Raw genomic sequence first — 26,118 nt, 5'->3', positions numbered from 1 at the left:
GAGAGAAATAAATTTGTTTGAGTTAATCTGCTGTATTTAGGGGTCTTAGTTATAACTGCTTTACCTGCACACTAACTAATACACTGAAGCAGTAGGTTTCTGGTATCAAGTTGCGTCTTGCTGCTTGCTGTTCCTGGGTAATGTTTAGTTAAACTATTAATTGATTTTCTAACCATTTCTTACCTTACATTGCTTCTTAGCCTTAATTTCTGATGCCCAGGTGATTTTCTTAGTTTTCTCATTCATTCATTTATTCTGGGAATTGAACCCACAGGTGCTTTACCCCACTGAGTTATATCCCCAGACTTTTTTATTTTGAGACAGGGTCTCGCTAATTTGCCAAGGCTGGCCTCGAACTTGCTGTCCTCTTGCCTCAGTCTCCCGAGTCTCTGGAATTACAGGCATGCTCCATCATACCTGGCTCTCTCATATAGTAATTTTTTTTTTTATTGAGGTGAAATTCACATAACATAAAATTAATTATTTGAAATTGAACAGTTTGGAGCTGGGTGCCATGGCACACACACATAATCCCAGTTACTTGGGAAACTGAAGCAGGAGGATCTAAAGTATGAGGCCTGCCTTGGTGACTTAGCAAGAACCTGTCTCAAAATAAAAAAATAAAAAAAGTCTGGGGATATAACTCAGTGGTAGAGTACTCCTGGATTCAGTCCCTAGTACTATAAAAAACAAAAAGAGAGAAAAAGAAATTGAATAATTCAGTGGCATTTAGTAAAACACACTCTTATATAACTGCCTTGTCTAGTTACAAAATATTTCCATCACTCCAAAGGATTATCCCCCTCCCCCTTTTTTTTAGTAGTTTCTGCCCATTCTCTACTCCACCTGGCAACTACTAATAGGGTTTACCTATTCTGGATATTTCGTATTGATGAAATCAAACTTTTTGTGACCTTTTGTGTTTGACTTTTTAAATTCAGCATGATATTTTGAAATTCATTTACATTGTAACGTATTAGTACTTCATTTCTTTTTTTTTTTTTTTTTGCGGTGCTGGGGATTGAACCCAGGGCCTTGTGCTTGCAAGGCAAGCACTCTACCAACTGAGCTATCTCCCCAGCCCTCTATTTTTTTGATAGTAAAATATATAGAACATAAAATTTTACATTTTAATAGTTTATAAGTATACAATTCAGTGGCAATAATTACATTCACAGTGTTATGCAACTATCACCACTATTTCCAAAAGTTTTTCATCATCCCAAACAGAAACTCTGCACCTGTTAAGCAACAACTTGCCATTTTCTCCTCCCCCTAGCCCTTGTTAACCTCTAATCTACTACCCTACTAATGGGGATTGAAAATGGGAGGTGGGGGAGGGAGGGGGAAGGGTGCTCTTACCACTCAGCTATATTCCTATCTTTTTTAATTTTTTATTTTGAGATAGAATTTTGCTCAGTTGCCCAGGTAGGCCTTGAACTTTTGATCCTCTTGTTTGAGGCTCCCAAGTTGCTGGGATTATAGGTTTACAACACCATGCTCAGTTCTAATCTATTTTCTGTCTCTGTGAATTTGCCTATTCAAGATATTTATATAAGTGGAATCATTCAATATTTGCCCTTTTATGTCTTATTTATTTCTCTTGGCATAATGTTTTCAAGGTTCAACCACATTGTCACATGCATCAGAAAACTGCTCCTGTTTATTGCTGAATTATATGTGTGTGTGCATGTGCACACCTCACAGTTTGTTTATCCATTCATCTATTGATGGACACTTGGACTATTTCCACCTTTTGGTTTTGTGAAGAGTGCTGCTCTGGACATGCTTGTACGTGTGCTTCTTTGATTATCTGTTTTCAGTTCTTTTGGATATATGCCTAGAAGTGGAATCATGAGGTCATATGGTAACTCTGTTTAACTCTATGTTTTAAGTTTTTAAGGAACTAACAAATCCTTTTCCATAGTGGCTATACCATTTACATTCTCATCAGCAACATATAAGGGTTCCAGTTTTTCTACATTCTTTGCCAACATTTGTTATTTTTCTTTTCTTTGTTTCTAATTATATCTATCCTGGTAGGTGTGATGTGGTATCTCATTATGGTTTGATATGTATTTCCCTAAGGACTATTGATATTGATATCTTTCCAAATGCTTGTTGGTTGTCTGCCTTCTTTGGAGAAATGTCTAGTCAAGTCCTTTGTCCATTTAGAATCAGATTATTTGTATTTTTGTTGAGTTGTTAAAAATCCTTTATATATTCTGGATACTGTACCCTTATCATGTGTATAATTTACAGATATTCTCTCCTATAGTTCTACCGTTCACTTTCTTGTTAATGTCCTTTGATGCCTAGTAGTTTTTATTTATTTCTATTTTTGTGGTTGTGGGGATCAAACTCATGGCCTTGCACATGCTTGGCAAGTGCTCTACCACTGAGTTGCACCCCTAGTCTGTAAATTTTTTTGCAGGTGATTGAACCCGGGGATTTGCCACTGAGCTATATCCCCAGCTATATCCCCAACTATTTTACTTTGAGACAGGGTCTTGCTAAGTTGCTTAGGGCCTCACTGAGTTACTGAAGCTGGGCTTGAACTTGTAATGCTCCTGTCTGTCCAAGCTGTTGAAATTGCAGGTGTGTGCCACCGTGCCAAGCCCCAGCCTATAATTTCTGTGAAGTCCAATTTACCTATTTTATTCTTCTCATGTTTTTGGTGTCATATCTAAGAATCTGTTGTCAAAGCCAAGGTCATTAAAATTTATGCTTGTGTTTTCCTCCAAGAGTTTTAAGGTTTTAGTTCTTATATTCAAGTCATTGATCCATTGGAGTTTATTTTTATATGTCTCCTATACTTTTGTTTTTATTTATTCTATTTTATTTTTTTTTAATTTTTAAATTTTATTCTAATTGGTTATACATGACAGTAGAATGCATTTTGACACCTAAGTCTCATACTTTTAACCCTTGGATGTATGGTGGTGGTGTTTCCTAGATAGTAACAACTTTTGGGTCTTTTTTTTTTCCCCCTTGGTATTGGAGATTGAACCCAGGGGTGCTTTGCCACTGAGTGACAGCGCCAGTACTTTTTTTTTTTTGGCGGTGCTGGGGATTGAACCCAGGGATTTGTGCTTGCAATGCAAGCACTCTACCGACTGAACTATCTCCCCAGCCGCGCCAGTCCTTTTTATTTGATTATTTTTTAAAATTTTGATACAGGTTTTCACTAAATTGTGGGGTTGACTTGGAACTTGTGATCTTTCTCCTTCAACCTCCCGAGTTTCTGACATTAGAGTTGTACAGTACCATGCTTGACTGAGTTTTAGGTCTTAAGATCATAATAAATATGAAAGTGTTTGTTTGTTTATGTAGTACCAAGGGATTGAACCCAGGGCCTTGTGAATGCTAAGCAGATACTTCACCACTGAGCTATATCCCTAGGCCTTTATTATTATTATTATTATTTTTGGTACTGAGGCCTGAACCCAAGGATCCTTAACCATTGAGCCATTTCTCCAACCCTTTTTTGTATTTTATTTAGAAACAGGGTCTCACTGAGTTGCTTAGGGCCTTGCTGAGTTGCCAAGGCTGAACTCATGATCCTCCTGCCTCAGCCTCTGGGATTACAGGTGTGTACCACCATGCCTGGCCCTTTTTGTTTTTTATAAAAATATATGTCAATGTATGATTACATGAATGGTGTGAATCTACATTGTGTACAACCATAGAAACGAAAAGTTGTACCCCATTTGTGTATAATGACTCAAAATGCAGTCTGTTAAAAAAAAAAAAAAAGACTAGGAGGCACCCTAACTAGGGGGGAATATATATATATATATGTGTGTGTGTGTGTGTGTGTGTGTGTGTGTATATGTTGCTGAGACTGGCCTTGAACTTGTGATCCTCCTGCCTTAGCCTCCTCAGTTGCTGGGATTACATGTATGTACCACTATGCGCAGTTATTATTAGTTTTAAAAATTTTGAGCTAGGGTGCTGCTACGTTTGTTGCCCAAGCTGGCCTCAAACTTGCCGTCCTTCTGCCTCAGTCTCCTAAATAGCTGTGATTACAGACATGACGTTATTTTAGCTTCTCTTGGCTGATGTGCAGCCATTGGTACATCTCAAAAGCCATTTCTTCCTTCTCTGATGTGCATTTGGTAGGCTTCAGGGCTATTTGTAGAGTAAGTCCACTGACTTTCAGGGCTGCTAGTCAGTTGGGTGACACTCCATTATATATGTTTAGAGGGATGCTGTGCCATGTACTTGTCTATATCTCAGCCTGTGAGGAAAAGGAGCATTGCATAGCCTGGATGAAACAAGGCAAAGGGGTCAGAGGAACAGTGTGGTCATATAGCAAGTCTGTACTGAGCCCAGCCAGTTCCCAACTCTGGTTAGGCTTGCTGAGAACTGCAAAGTAGTAATGACTAGTGAAAAGATATAATTTGGAGGTAGAAGCCTTGATTTCAAGTTAGATGACTTAAGTCTAGTCACGTCTCTGAGCCTAAATGTCTTCACTTATGTAAAACGTGAATGCTGACTTCACAGAGTTATTTTGTTTTTGAAAGTTTTCTAGAGCATTTTTATAGGTTCTCCTGAGTCACAAAAAAATGTTTGAGATTTATTTATTGGATGAATGATTTTCATGTAATTTTATATTTGTTATATATTTACTTAATCTTTATTTAATTATTTTATTTGAAAAAAATATTTTGATACTGGGGATTGAATCCAGGAGTGCTTTAACACTGAGCTACAACCCCAGCCCTTTTAATGTTATATTTAGAGATAGGGTCTTGCAAAGTTGCTTAGGGCCTTGCTAAATTGCTGTGGCTGGCCTCAAATTTGCAATCCTCTGCCTCAGATTCCCAAGTCACTGGGATTACTGGTGTATACCACCATGCCTGGCTGTTGTGAATCTTGCAAGTGAATACATCTCATATTGACTTAAACAAGAAAGGGACTTACTATATAATTTTATTAACTGAAGTTACTAGATAGCCTAGAAGTAGATTTACTTTTAGATAGAATTAGATATAAGGAGTTAAATTATATCATTAGAAACAACTCTTTCCTTAGCTCTGTTTTTCTTTATTTTGGTGTCATTCTTAGGCATTATGCTTCCATATAAAGAAAGATATCAAATTTGAATATGCATTCTGTCAGTTAATTAAAAGACATAATAGTGGTAATCCTACTGCTATTGAAAGCTAATATCTCTTTCAGGCAGTCCTGAGTATGATTTTGGCTTAGGTAATGTGCCCACCCTAAAGTAATCCACTGTGACCTGGAGAATGCTGACCTTTCATTGGCCAACAGAGTTATGTTCCACTCAAGGAACCCACAGGTCAAATCAGCTTTTTGGAACCATGTGAACTGAGAACTGCGGAAGGGCCAAGGGATGGTTTCCTAAGGGGAGAAGATCAAGGTGCATTTACTGAAAGAAGGATTGGGAGGTGGGGAAATAGTTTAAATCAACAAAATTCATAGATGTCCATTGTCTACTACACAACTGAGTCGTTTGTATTTATTTATTTATTTTTGAGAAAAAGGAAAAACAAATTTTATTGCTTTGTTAGCAAAGGAGAAACACAAGGAAGGGACTCCTATCTCAGAGTCTGTGATTCTGTCCATCAGGAAACAGGGTTTTTAAAGAGGTGGTTCGAAGACTACATTCCAGGTGTGACCTGATGAGGGCTTGTAATTCACTTGTTAATGAGGGAGATTTCTTAGATTGGTTTAGTTCATGTGGTGGGTGAGTGCTCAAGGATAGATAACTGGGCCCCGAAGAAGGGTTATCCTGTTCCCCCTGAGATTAGAGTGGGGGAAAGATTAGGAAGGTGGAGTGGGAGAGGAAGAGAAAGGGAAAGAAACATGTCCTTTAAAAAATGTTTCAGTGTCAGAGATAGCAAAGACTATATTCAAACCGTAAAGTTGACCACTGTTACATTTCCCCACTGTCAAATTTCTGCATTCCATTTATATGGGAAAATGGTCAATGATATCTCCAAGCTACTTCCTGCTGAGAGGGAGCAAATTGCGGGGAAGTGACCTGAAGTCCTTGTTCTCTTCTCAGGTGGGGCATGGACAGGACAGTTAAGGGTATTTAGAATCAGGGCAGTCCAGAGGTCCATGGTAGCAGTTGGCAGGTGTCTGGACAAGGCATACATAGGGCAGGGATCATGCATATGACCAAGGGTGCTGTAGCTTTACTGTGTTCAGTTTCCTTTTTTCTCCTTAAGTCATTTTTATTTATTTTTTAAAGTATGTTTCCAATATTTAAAACTCAACAAAAGTAGATGCTGTACTTGAAAAAGTAGATATTGTTGAGGAATCTGGGCAGGGAGAATGAGAAAAGGAGGAAAATACAGAATATAATTTTGAAATATTGTATTTTATTTCCAGTCAGGGAGTGTGGCAGAGCCAGTTACTCTAATCTGGGGTTGACTATGCCATGGACCTTTGTTAGCCCTAATAACAAATCTTACCTTTTTTTTTTTTAAAGCAACCATTAGGCTTTCTAATTTAAATAGGAAGTCAAAAGAGAACAGGAAGGTGTTGCTTTACAATGTATTGGCTAATGTGGGTGGTGAAATGTATTAGTATCCTAAGTATTTGGCAAGGGCTCTATTTACTAGAGTGTATGAAACTGTGAGCATGGTAAACCAAGTGAGGGTGAAGCTGCCCTCATATACTAGCCAGTTCACCAGGCAGCCAACAACCATTCAGTATTTTTTATTGAGATAAAAATAACATAATTTGTCTTTAAATTGTATATTAAAGTGTATAGTTTGGTAGGTTTTAAAACAATTTTATGAAACTACCACTACTAATTCCAGAACATTTTTATCATCCCCAAAAGAAATCCTATACTCTAATTGAAGCAGACACTCCCTATTGTCTAACCCCTGGAAACCATTAATCTACTTTGGCCTCTATGATTTGCCTATTCTGAACATTTCATGTAAGTGGAATCATGTCTGGTTTCTTTTACCTAATAGAGGGTTTATATATATTTATCTGTTTTTTTTTTGATACTGTTTTAGAAGTAAAATTATTCTCGGAAACTACCAAGTGGTCATTTTCCCTATCCCAAATATATAATTGGGATTGACAAACTCAGCGGTTGGCATAGCATTCACATCAGATTCTTGGCCTATTGAATAAGAGCTATTATAGTGGGAAAGGCCAAGTTAAAGCCTTTGAAATTTCTTTCTGTTCCCCTAGCCAAAATAGTGAATTAAAACCAATACCACACTGGACATGTAATCCCACTACTCAGGATGCTAAGGCATGAGGACCATGAGTTCAAGACCATCCTGTGTAATATAATGACCCAGTCTCCAAACAATCCAGCATGACCTTCTGGGACAGATGGCACACATTAGTGTTACCTTTAAGTATTCTGAAAGGATGCAGGATGGTGGCCCTTATTTTATCTACATTTAATTCTTTAGTTTTCCCCCTATGGAAAAGTTCATGTGGAGAAGAAATGAGGCTTCCTAACAATACTCCTGGTTTGATCCAGGAGAATAGCTGTAGATTTCAGAAAGTTTAACTTAATTAGTAGCCCCAGTGTTACTGCTGTGGTGGAGTGATGTCTTTGCTACAACAGGTTATAACATGGCATATGGCTGTTATACTCTTTTCTGTCTCAGAAAAAAGGATAAAAAGTGTCCCTTTATATAGAATAGATATTAATATACCTTTATATCTTTGCCCAGGGCTTTATAAATTCTTCTACTCTTTTATTCATAATATGACTAGAAGAGACCTGGACCATCTGGTCTTCACATGCAACATCATTTTGATCTATCATGTTGATGACATCATACTAATCAGCATGAACAAAGGGGTTAGCACACTGGAGGCCTTGGTAGGGTAATGTGCTCCACAGTGGGTACTTTCACATTTTTTACAAAAGTGGATGTATTTGGCTTTAAAATATGTCCACAAATTCTTTGATACTCCTCCCATCAAGAGATAGAGCCCTGTTGGGCTCTGTGGCACACACTTGTAATCCCAGAAACTCAAGAGCTGAAACAGGAGAATCACAAGTTTGAGAACAGCCTAAGCTACTTGGCAAGACCTGTCTCAAAATAAAAAATAAGTATATAAATAATTAAATAAATAAAAAGAGCTGGGGATATAACTCAGTGGTAAAGAACTCCTGGGTTAGATCCCCAGTGCAAAAGAGGGAAAAAAAAAAAAAAAAAAAAAAAAGCCCAATTCCTCTCCCATTGACTTAGCTGCACTTAGTAACTCAATTCTAGCAAGTAGAATAAAGTGAAAATAATGGTGAATAACTTCGGTGACCCAGCCATAAAAGGTACTATGGTTTCCTCCTTGCTCTGTGTTTCTTGGGCCATTTGCTTTGGGGGAAGCCTATCAGTATATGGTGAGGACACTCCAAGCAGCCTGTGGAAAAAGACCATGTGGAGAACTGAGGCTTCCTGACAACACTCAGCATGGACTTGCTAGGAGTATAAGTGGGATGCTGTGATAGCAAATCATGCAGCCAAATCTTCAGGGGGCTTGTAAGCCCTTTTTGAAATTTCATGAGAGCTGAATGTGGTGGCATATGCCTGTAATCTCACCATCTTGGGAGGTTGAGGCAGGAGGATCATGAGTTCAAAGCCAGCCTCAGCAACTTAGCGAGGCCCTGTCTCAAAATAAAAAATAAAATGGGCTGGGGATGTAACTCAGTGGTTAAGTGCTCTTAGGTTCAATCCCTGGGACAAAAACCAAAACAAAACAAACAACAACAACAACAACAAAAAAAAACACCACCACCACCAAAAGCCTCAGAGAGACCTGAGCCTACCTGAGCAGTTAAACCACATTGATTACTCAAAATCTCTGTGAGATAATAAATGTTTGTTTTAAACTACAAAGTTCTCGGTAATTCGTTTGACATCTTTTTTAACACCAGTTGTTCCATCTCTTTTTCCTTTTATCCATTCTGGTAAATATTAGTGGTATCAAATTGTGTATTTAATTTGTGAATTTTCACACATATGAAAATACATATTAATATGTAAAAATAGATATTTGCATATTTAATGTCTGGATTATTTTGTTATTTTTGTGGTGTTAGGGATTGAACGTTGGACCTTGTACATGTTAGGCAATTGCTCTAATACTGAGGTACATCCTTAGCCTCTATTTTGTGAAATATTTGTTCAAGTTTTTGCCCAAGTTTCCATTGGGTTGTTTAGGTATTTATTATTGGTTTGTAGGAGTTATTTATATATTCTAGATATAAGTTCTTTATCTTATATGTATGTTGTGAATTCATCAACTTTTTCCTTCATGTTTAGCCCTTATTATATCCTGTTTAAGAAATCTTCGCCTACTCTAAGATTACAAAGGTGCTCTCCTAATTGTTTTTTTTTTGTTGTTTTTTTTTTTTGGTACTGAGAATTGAACCCAGGGCTTTGCAGGCACTCTCCTACTGAGCTGCATCTCCAGTCCTTTTTAGTTTTTGTCTTGAGACTTGGTCTTGCTATATTCCCCTGACTGGACTTGAACTTGGCGATCCTCCTGCCTCAGCCTCCCAAGTTGCTGGGGTTACAGGCATGTGCTACTTACTGTGTGTGATAATAGCCTCATTCTAATTAAATAACTGGTTTTATTATAGAAGGTATTTCTTCTCGTAAATTTTTTCTTTAATGGGCCTTAAAAGGCAGTTCCTTTTGTATTTCAGTATTTAACATAATGTAGCAAATACCCTTACCTGTCATAAGAATGAAAACTTTATAGAAAATTTCCCATGCTGTGTAATTTTTAGTAATATTTGTTTTTTTCAAATCTTAAGCAATAGTTTTTTATCTATTTTCCTACAGTATTTGTTGACAAATGAATGTAGTTTTAAACGGATTGCTTTCCACGTACTATTCAACCCATTTTTTTAAACTATAGCAAGAAGGAATAAGTATTTCACCTGTGATATGTGCATTTTGTTTTTCATTGTTAAGCAAGAAATCAACAGAGTCTTCTTGGTGCTGGATTGAGTAACTCCAGACTTTAAACATCACAAAAATATTATCAAAGTTTATCTTAATATATAATTTTTACGTGTTTTTTAAAATTACTTTTTATTATAATTTTTTGAGATGGGGTCTCACTGTGTTGTCCAGGCTGGTCCCGAATTCCTAGGCTCAGGAGATCCTACTGCCTTCTCCTCCTGAGTAGCTGGAACTGCAGATGCATGCCACCATCCCCAACTTTTATATGTGTTTTAAATTATGATTGCTTTATTTCATCATTATTTAACATAAGGATCAGCAGACTATGCTTGCTTCTATAAACAAAGTTTTATTGGAACACAGTCCCATTCATTTGTCTACATATTGTCTGTGGTGACTTTTACACTATATAATGACAGTTACGTAGAGACTGTATGGCCTTCCTACAGTCAGTCCTAAAATACTAACTATTTGGCCTTTAAAGAAAATGTTTGCTGATTCCTGATTTACTATCCAAGTGCAGTAAAGATGCTGTTTATTTAGGCACTTCATAGAAGAAGAAATACAAGTGGTCAAAAAAAATATGAAAAATGTTCAACATCTTTAGCAACTAGAGAAACGCAAATTAAAACTACACTGAGGGCTGGGGATATAGCTCAGTTGGTAATGCTTGCCTTGCAAGCACAAGGCCCTGGGTTCAATCCCCAGTACCGCAAAAAACAAAACAAAACAAAAAAAAACTACACTGAGATTCCATCTCACTCCAGTCAGAACAGCAATTATCAATAATATAAGTAACAATAAGTGTTGGTGAGGATGTGGGGAAAAAAGTGCACTCATACACTCATACATTGCTGGTAGGCCTGCAAATTGGCGCAACCACTCTGGAAAACAGTATGGAGATACCTCAGTAAACCTAGAATGGAACTATCATTTGATCCAGTTATCCCACCCCTTGGTATATATCCAAAGGACTTAAAATCAGCATACCACAGTGATTCAGCCACATCCATGTTTATAGCAGCTCAGTTTGTATTAGTGAAGCTATGGAATCAACCTAGGTGCCCTTCAACAGATGAATGGATAAAGAAAATGTGGTATATATACATAGTAGAATATTACTGAGTCATAAAGAAAAATGAAATTATAGCATTTGCTGGTAAATGGATGAAACTAGAAATTATCATGCTAAGTGAAATAAGCCAGTCCTAAAAAAACAAAGGCCAAATGTTCTCTCTGATATGTGGATACTAACATACAATAAGGGGGGAGGGAAGAATAGAAGTTCATTGGATTAGACAAAGGGGAATGAAGAGAAGGCTAGGTAGGAAAGATGGTACAATGAATTGGCCATAACTGTCCTATGTTAATATATGAATACATGACCTGTGAAACATCATATCATGTACAACCACAGGAATGAGATCCTAATTAGAATAAGTTATACTCCATGTATGTATAATATGTCAAAGTATACTCTATTGTTTTACATATATAAAAACAAAAATTTTTAAAGATGCCATTTATTGTTAATAATAAGTGTAAAAATACATACTCCAAATTGTCTTTTGATAATTTTGAATTTTTTAAAAAATATTTTTTAGTTGTAGATGGACACAATATTTTTATTTATTTATTTTCATGTGGTGCTGAGGATCGAACCCAGTGCCTCACATGTGCAAGGCAAGTGCTTTACCACTGAGCTACAGCCCGAGCCCCATAATTTTGAATATTTTTCATCAACTTGTTTGAAACAATTAGATTGTTTTTATCCTGTAATGTAATTCATAGAGAGCTCATGATAGGCATAGAAGGGTCAACTCTGTCACTTTCTTATTATTTTTGTTTGAAATTTTAATATTATCTTTAGTTCATGGGGATTGTCTTTTGTTTACTTATTTGTAAGCATCCTTTAAAATCATTTATGTGGTGAGGATTAATTTAGTTGGGAAAGAATAGAAACGATGATAAGTTCATGTACTTAGACACATATTACCTACAGTTTGTTTTAGTACCCTGAGAACAAATAAATGACTGCAGATACTGATGTTTTCCCTTGCATATTATAAAGCTCGTGCTCTATATTTGGGATTACTTGTATGTAGCGTATGATATGGAAATATAATACAAACCTAGAAAGGACACCATTGTTAGTCTGTATGGTTAAGTATTGGTGAAGCATCATTTTTATATTTTGAGGTTAAAAATAACGATAAAAGGGCTGGGGATATATCTTGGTTGGTAGAGTGCTTGCTTTGCAAGCACAGGGGCCTTGGTTCAATCCCTAGCACCATTAAAAAAAAAAAGATAAGAGTTAAAATTTTTTTTCTTTACTTAATTAGGAAGTCTTGTGCATCCTACATTGGAGATGACTGTCTTAATATATATTATTTGTTTAAATTGTTTTTTAATTCTGAGCATAGGCATAAGCCATGTATATAAATGAAAGATTGTGATATGATAATTGAGCTCTAACTCCAGCAACGACTGCTGTATGTGGCTAGTACTATCAACAACTGCACATAGAGAATCTGGGGACTAAGTGAAATCTCACTTAGATGCTTTATTTGTTTTTTTACCTGTGTGGACAGCTCTCTTTTCCAATAAGATTTTATATCTCTGGCTAATGAAATCAATAATTTAACCTTAGTGCTGGCATGATGGCACATGCCTATAATCCCAACAATTTGGAATGCTGAGGCAGAATAGCTGCAATCTTGAGTCCAGCCTCAGAAATTTAGTGAGACCCTCTGAAAGTTAATGAAGCCATGTTTCAAAACTGAAAATAAAAAGGACTGGGAGCTGGGTGTGGTGATGCACACCTATAATCTCAGTGGCTCAGGAGGCTGAGGCAGAATCACAAATTCAAAGCCAGCCTAAGCAAGACAAAAAATAAAAGGGACTGGGGATGTGACTCATTGATTAAGTGCCCTTGGGTTCAATCCCTAGTGCCAAAACAAACAAAAAGGACTGGGGATGTAGTTCAGTGGTAAAGCACCCTTGGTTTTCAGCCTTAGTACAAAAAAAAAAAAAAAAAAAAAAAAAAAAGAAAGAAAAAAACAAATTCAACTTTAGAATGGGGGATTCAAGACTGTGTCTTTCAGCTAGTGTGTAACCCAAAGAAATACATGGAGAGAGGTTACATGAGAGACCTCAGTGGGGATTTACTTTGGGAAGTTGACAGAAGCATACTACCTGAGTTCAAATTCTGGGTTGCTATTATTATTAGTTTATTTAACCATTTTATGTCTGAGTTTTTCCTTATATTAAATGGGGGAGAATGATATCCAACTTATAAGGTTATTATGAAAATCCAGCTAATCCATATTAAGTGCTTAGAATACCATGAGACACATGTGAAGTGCTCAGTGAATGTTTTGTTATTAGTTTACTTTTTGAAGTTGAGATTTTTGTCAGTTTATAAGAACATTTATCTCATATTAACTAAGTTCATGAGGCTGATGTGATAAAACAACAAACCAAATTTTTAAAAAGTATTTTTTATTAGAGCATCATAATTAGACATAGTAATTGGGTTCATTTTGACAAAATCCTACATTCAAAGAATTTGAGTCAAGTCCCATTCCTCCCTTTTTGCTTCCCTCCTTCCTCTTGCTATTCTCCCCTCCTCTATTCTATTAAACTTCCTTTCTTACATAAACATAAAAGTGAAATTCCCTTTGGTATCTTTATATATGAATATACCATGGTTTTGTTAAATTCATTCCATTTATCTTTTCCTTTCCCTTCCTCCCTTTCAGTCGCCTACATCTACTCCACTGATCTTTCCTCTATTTTTATGACATCTGATCCCCTCCCTGCAAAGGCCTTCTTTCCCTTATTTTGCTCTAGCTTCCACATAAAAAAAACATTCAATGCTTGATTTTCTGAGTGTGGCTTATTTCACTTAACATGATTTTCTCCATTTCCATCCGTTTACCAGCAAATGCCATCATCCCATTCTTCTTTATGACTGAGTAAAAACTCCATTGTGTATTTATTCCTCATTTTCTTCATCCATTTCATGTACTGACAGGCATCTGGGTTGTTTTCACAATTTGGCTCTTGTGAATTGTGTTGTTGTAAACATTGTATAAAATCAGCTATAGTATGCTGATTTTGGATAAAAACCTAAGAGTGGGATGGCTGGGTCATATAGTGATTCCATTCCTAGTTTTTTGAGGAATCTTTACACTGTTTCCAGAATGGTTTCCAATTTGCAGTCCCACCAACGATGTAAGAGTGTAACATTTTCCCACATCCTTGCCAGCATTTATTATTATTCATCTTCTTGATAATTGCCATTCTAACGGGAGCGAGATGAAATCTGAGTGTAATTTTGATTTGCATTTCCTTAATTGCTAGAGATGCTGAACATTTTTTCATATATTTCTTGAACAAGGCCAATTTTTAAGTTTACCTCAAGATAGAACTATCACACCTACTGTGCTGGAAAGATCAGTACATTTTTTACCTTTGGATGGCAACATGGAATATCACATCCTAATCATAAAGGTTATTGTTAGTCTGAATTAGGGTATTAGTTAGATGGATCCATTGTTTTGTATAGATGCCAGAGCAAGTATTTATTACCCTTTCCTATGTTAAGAATTTCTTCACCTACTGGGTATGGTGGCACACACCTGTAATCCCAGCTAATTTGGGAGTCTGAGGCAGGTGGATTACAAGTTTGAGGCAGGTGGATTACAAATGGGCAATTTCACAAGACCCTGTCTCAAAATAAAGAATAAAAAAGGGCTTGGGATGTAGTTCAGTGGTAAGGCATCCCTGGGTTTAATTCCAGAAACTGAAAAAAAAAAAAAAAAAAAAATTACCTCACCTAAAATACAGATATTTACTTTCAACCTCTTTTGCAGTTTACCCTAGGTTCTATTGGTTTGATCCACTCACCATGGACTTTGACTCTGAAGAGCTTGTGATGCAAAGAAGCAGGGTGCAGTGGTGGTGGTGCATGTAGCAAGATCAAGTTCCTGCAGCAGCAGTGGCAGTGATATTATACTGGCTAGGGATAGTGGAGGTTGGCAGTGGAAGCAAAGGTGTCCTGATCAGACTAGTTCTGCTACCTGGTTTTAGGCGTTGTACTTGGCATCCATCCCTGGTTTTCCACTTCTTCAGGTGAGTCTGAGTTTCTCTTTTGATAAGTTCTTTTTCTGCTTAACTAGCCAGAATCAATTTCAGTTGCTGAACTAGCCAACCAAGCTGTTCTCTCAGCTAAGATCCCTGATGATAGAACAGCTCCAATAGCCTGATGCATTTGTATTTGTGTGCTATTTGTCTCATGGAAGGATAGAAAAGTCATGGGAAAGCAACTAGAATGTTTGAACTTTGTTGGCTCCCTCTCTCTTTGAGGGTTTCAGGATTATTGTATTTTTAAGGTCTAGAACTGTGCCTAGTATATAGTAGGTGCTCAGACAGCCTTTGTAGAATAAATGTTGGGTACTGCCAACATGTGTCTGTGACTGTTTTTTCTCAGCTTCATGACTGACCAACATCTCTAATGAAGAATACTTTTTTTTCTGTAGATACAATAATACAGATGTAATACTGCATAACACTCTAAAAGTTTATTGGCTTGGGGCTAATTTTTTAAAAAACTCACTTATCTGTACTCTATAGATATTGTAGTCTAGCTCTGGAATGTGTGATTGTGTGTGTGTATGTGTGTGTGTGTGTGTGTGTGTGTGTGTAGGGGGACACCTCATAGAACCCCTAAATTGCTGACAAGTACTTGTAGCAAGGCAATCTGACAGTTTTCCTGGCATTCTGGAAGCAGACCCCCCCCCCCCCCCCCCCCCCTTCTCTCTCTCTCTCTCTTTTGGTACCAGGGATTGACCCCAGGGGTGCTAAACACTGAACCACATCCCCAGCTCTTTTTATTTTTTTATTTTGAGACAGCATCTTGCTATGTTGTGTAGGACCTCCCTAAATTGCTGAGGCTGGTTTTGAAGTTTTTATCTGCCTACCTCAGCCTCCCAAGTCTCTGGGATTACAGGTGTGTGCCACCATACCTGGCTAGAAGCACTTTTCTTGAGTCTTCCTCATGTGACTTAGTGAAGTAAAAAAAGACTGTTTTCTCACAGACAATTGTATATTATATACATACAAATATAGAATCTTAGTTAGATCTCATATCTGCCACCTAATAATTTTATGTTTACTGATAAGTTTCCTATAGATGTTCTGCTTTGTTTTTCCTTCATAGTGCTAATGTTGGGAAAGACAGAAAATATAGGCTCCTCCCCGCTTTTCTGTCTTTTTTCATGTTCAGGCTGTCAAACCTTTGTTCCAGATTTGTCTTTTTCAGGAACTGTATGGAAACTGATAGTTAGCACCCCACATTCTTATCATTTGCTTACATTTAAGGAACCACTTGCTATGTGCTGTGAGATAATGGTGATTTGAGGATGGAGGTGTTGGGATTTGGAGAGATTAAGATGATTTGTTCCCAGTTCATTATGTTCTTTGCCTGTCTTTCTTGGTAGAGTGGCTGAAGTCAGTGACATAGGGTAGTACACCTGAGATCCCTGGTCTCTAGAACACAATGTTTTAGATTTTGGCTTCTTATAAATCAGGACTAGCACTTTGAGATGAAGATCTGTGATCAAGTTCATCAAGATATAGTGATCATCTGCCCTAGCTTTTTTGGTTTCAGATGTACAAACAAGCCTGGAGCTCAGTGACTTGTCCAATGATTTCATATTCAATCATGAGTAAAAGGGGTATCTGAAAATATTTCCAAAAACAAATTGAAATCCCTAAAAAGGTTAAACCCCTCCTGAGACTTACTGTAACATAAAGCTAGCAGATTTTGGAAGGGTGTGGGATTTATTCTGTTTTCCTTCCCTGCATCTTGGGAAGAGTCACCATCTCTGAATACTTTTTACCTCTGGTTACTTTGGTTTACTCCTGTGTTTCATTATTCAGTGCAGATCCTAGTTTTAATCTTCGGTCTGTAACATATCCCAGTCCTGAATTGCTATCTTGGACTGTAGGTTAAGAAGTTTGTAGACAACAGTTCTGTGCTTCTCTGGACACGTGACCAAGCTAATAATAGATGTGAAGTTCTGGGAGAGCCTCAGCACCCCCATCCCCCTCAGCAATCTGCCTGCTAGTAATTTCTTCAGTGCTCAGATAGAACTGACAGAGAATGGAAACAGGGCAATCTGCCCATTCCCTTTTAGAAGGCATTGCAGACCCAAGTCTCTGTGAGTAGTTTCTGGCCTCATTTCTCTGTGCTACTTTGTTTTAAGTGAAAGTGCTCAGTGTTCCTTTAAGGAGGAAATAATACTTTCATGCCTTAGATTTTTTTTTTTTTCTTTTAAATAAGCATGTGTTGGCCCTCATTATATGTAAGGCACTGTACTTGGCATGTCTTAACAGTCTTCCCTACAGTCTTGTGGAGTAGGTTATCCCCATTTTACAGAAGAGAGTACTAAAATTTAGTACCAGTTTACCACTAAGTAAACTGATATCATGCAGCCAATCAGATTTCAATCCAGGTCTTTTGATTTTAGCCTTCCTAAATGATAGCTTCCCTGTTTATAACTTTGTGTAGTAATATTGGGATAGAATGATTTGGACAGGCTATCATTGGGGACACTTGTACTATTGAATTTTCTCATATAACTCAAGAAATTGGGGGCAAACCTGAAGGGATGGGAAAGAGACCTGCTAGTCTGTGGGCTATAGAAGTTGCTTAATGGATGGGTTTAGCAGGATAATACCTACCATGTGACCTTGATAAACCCAAGTCAGATAGGGGACTGTGATAAAGGTTAATAGGCCATATTCTTTAGCATTTATGGCATTCACAGGTGGAGTTTCTGCTTCATAACCCTATTTCATCTCTCCTTACTTCCTATCATATAACTGTTCTTTGTTTTATTGTTCACTAACTCTTCTGTTTCTTTCATGTATGGTTATTTGTACACTCTGTTAAGATTTTAGTCAAAAGATAATTATTGCCAGATGCCATTGCACACACCCGTAATCCCTGTGGCTTGGAAGGTTGAGGCAGGAGGATTTTGATGAGTTCAAAGCCAGTCTCTGCAATTTAGCAAGGCCCTAAGTACTTTGCAAGACCCTGTCTCTAAATTAAATATAAAAAAGGGCTGGGGTGTGGCTCAGTGATTGAGTGCCCCTGGATTCAATCTATAGTACCATTAAAAAAAAAAAAAAAAAAGAGGTAATTATTGCAGTTTAGGACTAAGGAGTCAGTTTTGAATCCTAATTACCCCAGTACAATTTTGAACTGGAACTCTGTCATTCATGCATATATTCATTAATGTATTCAGTCATTCTTCTAACATATTGGGTGCCACCTTTGTGACAGGCACTATACTAGGCCCTGAGATTCAGTATGATGAATAAGACAGGTATGGTTCTTATTCTTCTGGAGCTTATAGTGTCATAGGGAAGGCAAAAATGAAACAAATAATCACAAGCCTGACGAATGTCATGAAACAAATTAGGAATGTGATGAGATGGTACAAATAGCAGGGAAACTTAATATTGTTTAGTGTGACAGGAAAGACCTGATGTTATCTGAGGAGGTGACAATTTAGTTGAAACTTGAAAATTGAGAAGGATTAGCTAACAAATATGGTTAGGAAAAACAATTCTAGGTAGCAGGAGGAGTTATAGGCAAAGGCCTTTTGGCAGAAAGGATAAAACCACATCCGTAGAAGTTTACTTATTCAGCAACTATTTACTATTTATCATGCAGTGTATTGGGATCTGGGACATATAAAACAATCAGACATGGTCCCTATCTGTCCTGGAGAAACTCAGTGAGGTGTAGTGATGTCACTTCTTGGTAACCATGGTGCTAAGGTCATCCTAGATCTTAGACTCAGTCTCCTAGGTCCCATGTGACAGGACTTAACACCTTTAGAAAAACTGCCTGCCCTTGAGTGTTTGGCTCACCTGTCAAGCAGAGAGGACATGGACCTCTGCTGAAAACTTGTAGCATTTGCTGTTATCCTTGAATTCACAATCACCAGATTGTTGATTGATGGAACTCTGCTATAGACTGAATATTTGTGATCCCCTAAAATTCATGTGTTGAAATCCTAACTCCCTGCATAATGGTGTTAGAGCCTTTGGAGGATATTTAAGTCATGAGGACCAAGCCCTTACAAATGGAGTTAGTGCCTTTATAAAAGAGACTTGAGAGAGCTCCCTTGACCTTTCTGCTGTGGATGGACACAGAAAGAAGATGGCCATCTTGAACCAGGAAGTGGGGTCCTCATGGATTCTAGATCTTCTAGTGCCTTTATCTTGGACCTCCCATCCTCTAGAACTGTGAGAAGTGAAATTTGTTCTTTAAACCACTGAGTTTATGGTATTTTTATTATAGCAGTAAGAATGAACTAAGACAAATTGGTACCGAGAAGTGGAGTGCTCCTGTAATAAATACCTAAAAATGTGGAAGTGGCTTTGTAACTGGGTAATGAGGAGAACCTTGAAGAATTTGGAGGTGCATGCTAGAAAAGTCTACACTGGGGCTGGGGAGATAGTTCAGTTGGTAGAGTGCTTGCCTTGCAAGCACAAGGCCCTGGCTTCGATCCCCAGCAGCACTGCAAAAAAAAAAAAAAAAAAAAAAGAAGAAAAAGAAAAAAAGAAAAGTCTACACTGGAGCTTGGGATGTAACTCATTGTTACAGTGCTTTCTTATCATGTACAATGCAGGAAAGAGAGATGTGGTGGAGGGAGAGAGAGCTCCAGGAGAGAAAGAGAGAGAGAGAACACGTAGATAGACACAGAGGGAGGGAGGGAGGGAGGAGGAGGTGGGAGAAAGGGCCTACAACCTACATTTTCTTGAACAAACCTTTGAAGATTCTGGTCAAGGCCTGGAATGAAATGAAGAGAGCTGTAGAGAAAATCTCAATCTTCTTAGAGAATATCAAAGTAATCCTGTACAGAGTGTTGGTAGAAATGTTGATGGTAAAAATCATTCTGACAAGGTTTCAGACAGAAGTGAGGTACAGATTGTTGGAAATTGGAGAAAAGGTGATTCTTGTTATAAAATGGCAAAGATCTGGGCACAGTTGTACATGCCTATAATCCCAGCAAATAGGGAGGACGAGGCAGAGGATCGCAAGTTGGAGACTAGCTTCAACAACTTAGTGGGACCCTGTCTCAAAATTAAAAGTAAAAAGGACAGGAGATGTAGCTCAGTGTGGTAGGGCACCCCTTGGTTCTATCCCCAGTACCATACAAAAAAAAAAAAAAAAAAAAGTAGTAAAGAACCTGACTGAATTGTGTTCATGTTCTAGTGTCTTGTGGAAGGTAGAAATTGCATGCAAAGAAATTGAACACATTTAATTGAAGCAGTTTCTCAGTAAAGTTGTTGAAGATGCATCTGGCTCCTTCTGCTTGCTTACAGTAAAATGCCAGAGAAGAGAAATAATATAAGGAATTGTTAAAGAAGGAACTAGAAATTAAAAATTTGGAAAATTCTTAGCCTATGCATATTGCAAAAGAAATAAAGCATGTTTGAAAGAGAACTCTGAGTGTGATTTGATGAGGAGATTAGAATGGGTGTGAACTATGACCCTAATCAACTATCTCAATAGAAGCAAGGCATCATCCTTCAAGAAAAACGAAAAATGACTCCAAAGGTAATTTAGAGATCATTAGGGCTGGCTCATTGGTTTCAAAAGAGAGTGCTATCACCTTGATTTCAAAAGGCCATATGACCTGTGCCTAAAGCCATGGGGACTTGTCAACCAAATCTATAGTGGCAAGACCGACTGGAACCTTGGGGTCCCAACTCCTGTCTGGCAAAGCTTCAGGGGCATGACTACCATCCTAGTAGGTCCTGAATGTGGGCTCCTTGCCCCAGAGCACTTATAGAGCAGACAGTTGAGCCAAAATGTATCATCATCATCATCATCATCATCATCATCATCATCATCATTTTTTACAGTACTGGGGATTGTACTAGGGCCATTTTACCACTGAACTACATTCCTAACCCTTTTTATTTTATTTTGAGACAGGGTCTCACTAAATTGCCAAAGCTGACCTTAAATTTGTGATCCTCTTTTGTCCCAACCTTCTGAGTACCTGGGATTACAGGTGTGTACCACCACACCTGGCTAAAGAGGATTATTTCTAAGCCTTAAGAAAAATCTATTGCTGGATGTGGTATGCATGCCTGTAATTCCAGGGACTCTGTAGACTGAGACAGGAGGATTGCATGTTCAAGGCCAGTCTCAGCAAATTAGTGAGGCTCTCAGCAACTTAGTGAGGACTTGTTTCAAAATAAAAAAATAGGGGCTGGGGAGATAGCTCAGTGGGTAAAGTGCTTGCCTTGCAAGCACAAGGCTGTGGGTTCGATTCCCAGCACCATAAAAAAAAAAAAAAAAAAAAAAAAAAAAAAAAAAAAAAAAAAGACTGGGGATGTAGCTTAGTGGTAAAGTGCCCCTGGGTTAAGTCCCCAGTACAAAAAAAAAAAAAGAGAGAGAGAGAAAGAAAAATGTAGTTATGCCCAGGCACAAGTGTATCACAGTGAATTATGCTTATATATATATATATATATATAAATGATAATGCAATAATTAAAATAATAGGATGATCAGTAAAGTAGAGCAAGTTGATTAGGTGGAGAGAGGGGAGAGAAAGGGAAGGTATACTGGGGAAGGAGATTGAGTAAATTATGTACATGTATGAATGTGGCATAATAAATCCCACTATTATGTATAATTGTAATGCACAATAAAAATAAAATAAACTTCTCAGCACCTATTCCTTCTTCAAAAACAAACAGACAAAAGATCTCCAGAAGTTTGCCTTGTAGTTTGGACTTACTTGGGACTTGTTATCCCTTTCTTCTTTCCCATTTCTCATTTTTGGAATAGATATATATACCCTATGCATAGTCTACTTTGTTATTTTGAAGCACATAACTTGTTTGGTTTCACAAGTTCACAGCTGAAGAGTAACCCAGAATCTCATCCATACCTGATTTAGATGATATTTAGATGAGACTTTAATTTTTAGAAAAAAGAAAGAGACAGACAAAAAACTTTTGCAGCTATTTGGACATAATGTATTTTGCCTGTGAGAAAGATATGATTTTGGTGGGGGGCAAAGGCAGAATGTTATAGATTAAATGTTTGTATTCCACCCCCGCCCCCCAATTATAGGTTGAGATCCTTATCCCCAGTGGGTTGGTGTTGGGGACCCATCCACATCTAGCAGAATCAGGCATGGTTGAACCATGGGACACTTGAGGCCTGACTCCCAGGAACTGGCAGCCATGCAGGACTGTTCCAAATCCCTGGGGAGTAGGTGGCCCTGTGTGGGAGTGGTTTGTCATCTGGTTATGTGATAATTTCCTTGAGAAAATGGCTCCCCTAACTCTACCCCATTCTGTCCATCACAGAAAAAACCCCTCCTGGTTTTGGCCCCCTTTGTGTGACTATAAATAAAGGAGTGGTGGACTATTCCATCGTGTTAGAGGCCAGATCTGGTATGGCCCAATCCATCACGCCCCTCTCTGAAAAGAGTATTGGCTCTTGTGTGCTTATTGATTAGATAAGTTTATGGATAATTAATTGATTTATAGCCAGCATCGTCCTCTGGCAGTTAACCCTTTACTCATCCATGCTGGACATGACTGAAATCCTTACAGGATGGTATTAGGAGGTGTGAAGCCTTTGTTAAATAACTTGGTCATGAGGGCTGAGCCCTCACCAATATGGTTAGTGCCCTTGCAAAAGAGACCTCAGAGAGCTCCTACTATCAGAAGACACAGTGAGAAGACAGCTATCTTCAATCCAGGAAGTAGGCCCTCACCAGGCACTGAATCTGCTGAAGCCTTGATCTTGGACTTCACAACCACCCTGCCTATGATATTTTTGTTTCAGCAGACTATGGATGAAGACATGCTCATCTACGGATTTGAGTTGATTGAAGTCCAGAAATTGACTTTTGCCCCTTACCCCAGTAGAAAATATAGAAATTTTTTGGCCGAGATAAAGCTGCTTCAGGTTTTTTTTTTTTTTTGTACCAGGGATTGGACCCAGTGACACTTAACCACTGAGCCACATCTCCAGCCCTTTTTAAAATATTTTTTATTTGGACACAGGGTCTTGCTGAGTTACTTAGGGCCTTGCTAAATTGCTGAGGCTGGCTTTGAACTTGTGATCTTCCTGCCTCATCCTCCTGAGCCTCTGGGATTACAGGCCTGTGCCACTCTGCCTGGCATCTCCCGCCCTTTTTAATTTTTTAATTTTGATACAGGATCTCACTAATTTGCTTAGGGCCTTGCTAAATTGCTGAGGCTGGCCTCAAACTTGCGATCCTCTTTTCTCAGCCTCCCAAGCTGCTGGGATTACAGGTGTGCTCCACCACCTGGCTAAATTGTTTCATTTTTAGAGCTTTGTTTCCCCTATGTCTTATATTTATTATTACAATTGATTATGTGATCTCAGAACCATTCATTGTCTTGAGCTACCGCCCCAGCCTTTAGAATTCTTAGTGGTTGACTATTTTGGACAGTGCATTGCCCAAATCCAGCCTGTGCTGTGATTGGGGCTACCCTTCCCTAAGGATGCATCATTGCAACATTGTGTCCTTGGTTAAAGGGAAAGGAAGTAAAGTTATTTAAATACTGACTATGTGTCTCTGGTTAGGTAGTTTGTATTCTTCATTCACTACTAATGAGGTAAATACTGTTAGTGTTCTCATTTACAAAGGAGGGCAATGAGGTTGAGTAATGGCTTAAGGTTAGAGCTCAGTTTAACTCTAATGTCCATGCTTTTCTTCCACTTCCAGCAGTTTTCCAGTATAGTTACAGACTTAAGGTCTAAAATATCATCTGTTTCCATGGTTACTTTGACCTTGTCTATCTTGACTTATCTGCATGACCTCCCTGTGTCAGTAACCTAAGGATTCTCAGTGTGGCTGACTCAGGAATGTGTCCTACTTGGGAGATAAGCTAGAGGCGTTTTTTTTTTCCATCTAAAATTAATTTTTGTGTTTATCATGAGGAACAATACAACTTTAAATGGAGTCATTTTTAAAGAGAAAATTTGTTCTGGATTTGTTGGGCCATCTTTCTTATTCCAGCTCTTACACCATCCTCAGGAAGATGGCTCACAAAAATGTGTTAGAGTGAAAAAGGCTTTGGAATTGGGTTTGGGTGGTGGGAATAGATTCCCACAGCTTTTCTAAATTGCATGGCTGCTATAGTTGGTTGGATCTGTGCAAATTAGTACTTATTGTCCTTTTCTAGGAACCTAAGGCTCTCTGTGCTATCTTTCAATACAGGACCTGCCTCTTCTAGAGATTCTGAAGCAATTGACCTTAGAGTGGGGACTGTTTTTTCCTCTCCCAGAATTGTCAGGGGTACTTATGGGATGAGAGAGTGATGTGTATGTGTAAAGGCAGGGTCCAGGGAATGGTAGGAGAGGAGGTGGGATGTGTTGTTTGTTCCTTCACCTGCTTTTCAGCATTCTTCTTCTTCTTTTTTTTAAATCTTCCTTTCTTCTTTTGTAGGCTTTGCAGTGCTCTTTGAGAAGTAGGGTCCTAAATAACCCAAGGGTGCTACATTCACCCATCCTGTGTTCCAATTCTACCAGACTGCTTGCTGTTATAGAAGTGTGGCAGGCCCTTTCATATTGAAAGTCTCTGTAGATTCTGTAGCCTCCATCAGAAATATTCTTTTCCATCTTCTCTATTCCACGTATACCTGTTTCTCCCTCAAGACCCAGTTTGCATGTCACCTTTTCATTGATTTCTTTTTTCTGTAGAGGCAGTCACATCCACTTGGTGGCCTCCATAGCACTTCGTACAGGCCTTAGGTAATACTTGTAAGCTCGACAGCCACGGTTAGCCGCCAAATCGGAGAGAAAGCAGCGGAAGCAAGCTTTATTGGAATTTGACTCTTGGGCGAAATTCCCAGACCCCAGGGGTACAGCTCAAGTAGGGACCCGAGAAAATTGCACGTGGCCCTGGCTGCCCAGGGTTTTTATAGGCTGGGATGGGAGGGGGGTCCTGCTGAGTGACAGGTGGATGAGAAGGGTCAGTGGAATTTTCTAGCCCACTTGATGGTCACCTTTGGCGGGCTGGCTTTTGTCTCAGCTGCCCTGCTCTGCCCTCTACAGTCGCCTCAATTCTGACCTAACAATACTATAATTATTCACTTAGCTGTCTGCCTCCCTTTCCATGTCTTGAATCACTTAAGAGCAAGAGACTGAGTTAGTTTTGTATCTTGAGCAAACAGTGTCTGAGAGAGACTAGAGTGTTAATAATTCTTGAATTAAACAATTCAGTTCATCATAGTACATAAATAATATAGTAATACCCAAACTAGAAGTAAAGAGTTGTGTACATTTATCTTATGCACCTCCATAAACTAAAAAGATGCTTTTTCATAATTCATTGATCTGTGTATCTTCAAGTCCCCATAGCCCTTCAACATGTATTGCAGTTGTTGACTTCCAGGGTGAGCAGAGCACAGATGTTATCTTTGCCTGTTTTGCCTTACCTTGCCCTTCACCTCATGGTACTCTGTTAATCCCCTGGGCCTGACCCAGGGAATGAGTAGGGAGGAAATGCCAGAAATGAGCCTCTCTTGGCATCCTGACTACTTGCTTCACAGGTTTGGCCCTGTGGGGCAGTGCAAGGTGAGAAAATGGAGATGAACCCGCTTTCTCTAATAGCAGCTGAAAGGGAGATCCTCCAGATTATTACTGCCATCACGTTGTAGCTGCAGCAGTGGGGTACTGCCTGTGTTACATTCTGGATCTATGACAGAATCAGTTCTTCTGCATTAGCTCACTTGCCCTAAGATTTCTCATAGGGCCAAAAGTCACAAGTCATCTTACACTTGTTTTTTTAGTATGTCAGGTCACAGTTTGTGAGATTATCTTTGTTGTATAGATGGTGAAACTGTGGTCCACAGTGGCCATGGGACTAGCTCAAGATTGTGTTACTTGTGTCAGCTGAGGTTGGACATAGGTCTTCCAACTCTCTGTAAGGTGCTCTCTTCACTGTACTTTGATGTCTCTGATATCAGGGGTTTTTTTTTTTTTTTTTCTTTTTTTCTTTTCTCCCGGTTTGTAATTCCTATAGATTGAGAAGTTGGTGAGGGTGAATTAACCCCCTGGCCACACTCTGGTTACTATATATTTTGATGACAATTCCTGTGGTTTGACTTT

General features: G+C 38.4%; 1 protein-coding gene across 8 annotated transcripts in view; it reads left to right on the top strand.

The window, feature by feature from the left end:
• STIM1 (stromal interaction molecule 1) overlaps positions 1–26,118 on the top strand; it is a 221,516-nt gene that overhangs the window by 77,530 nt on the left and 117,868 nt on the right. The window contains exon 2 of one of the 8 annotated variants that reach the window (XM_079104692.1): positions 14,804–15,062. The exons of the other annotated variants lie outside the window; for them this stretch is intronic. The gene's annotated coding sequence lies outside the window, so the exon portion shown is untranslated. The remainder of the gene's footprint in view (positions 1–14,803; positions 15,063–26,118) is intronic. 8 annotated transcript variants of the gene reach the window in all.

The sequence above is a fragment of the Sciurus vulgaris genome, assembly GCF_902686455.1.
Source record: "Sciurus vulgaris genome assembly, chromosome: 11".
Classification (NCBI taxonomy): domain Eukaryota; kingdom Metazoa; phylum Chordata; class Mammalia; order Rodentia; family Sciuridae; genus Sciurus; species Sciurus vulgaris.
This window is presented reverse-complemented; position numbering and strand designations above follow the sequence as displayed.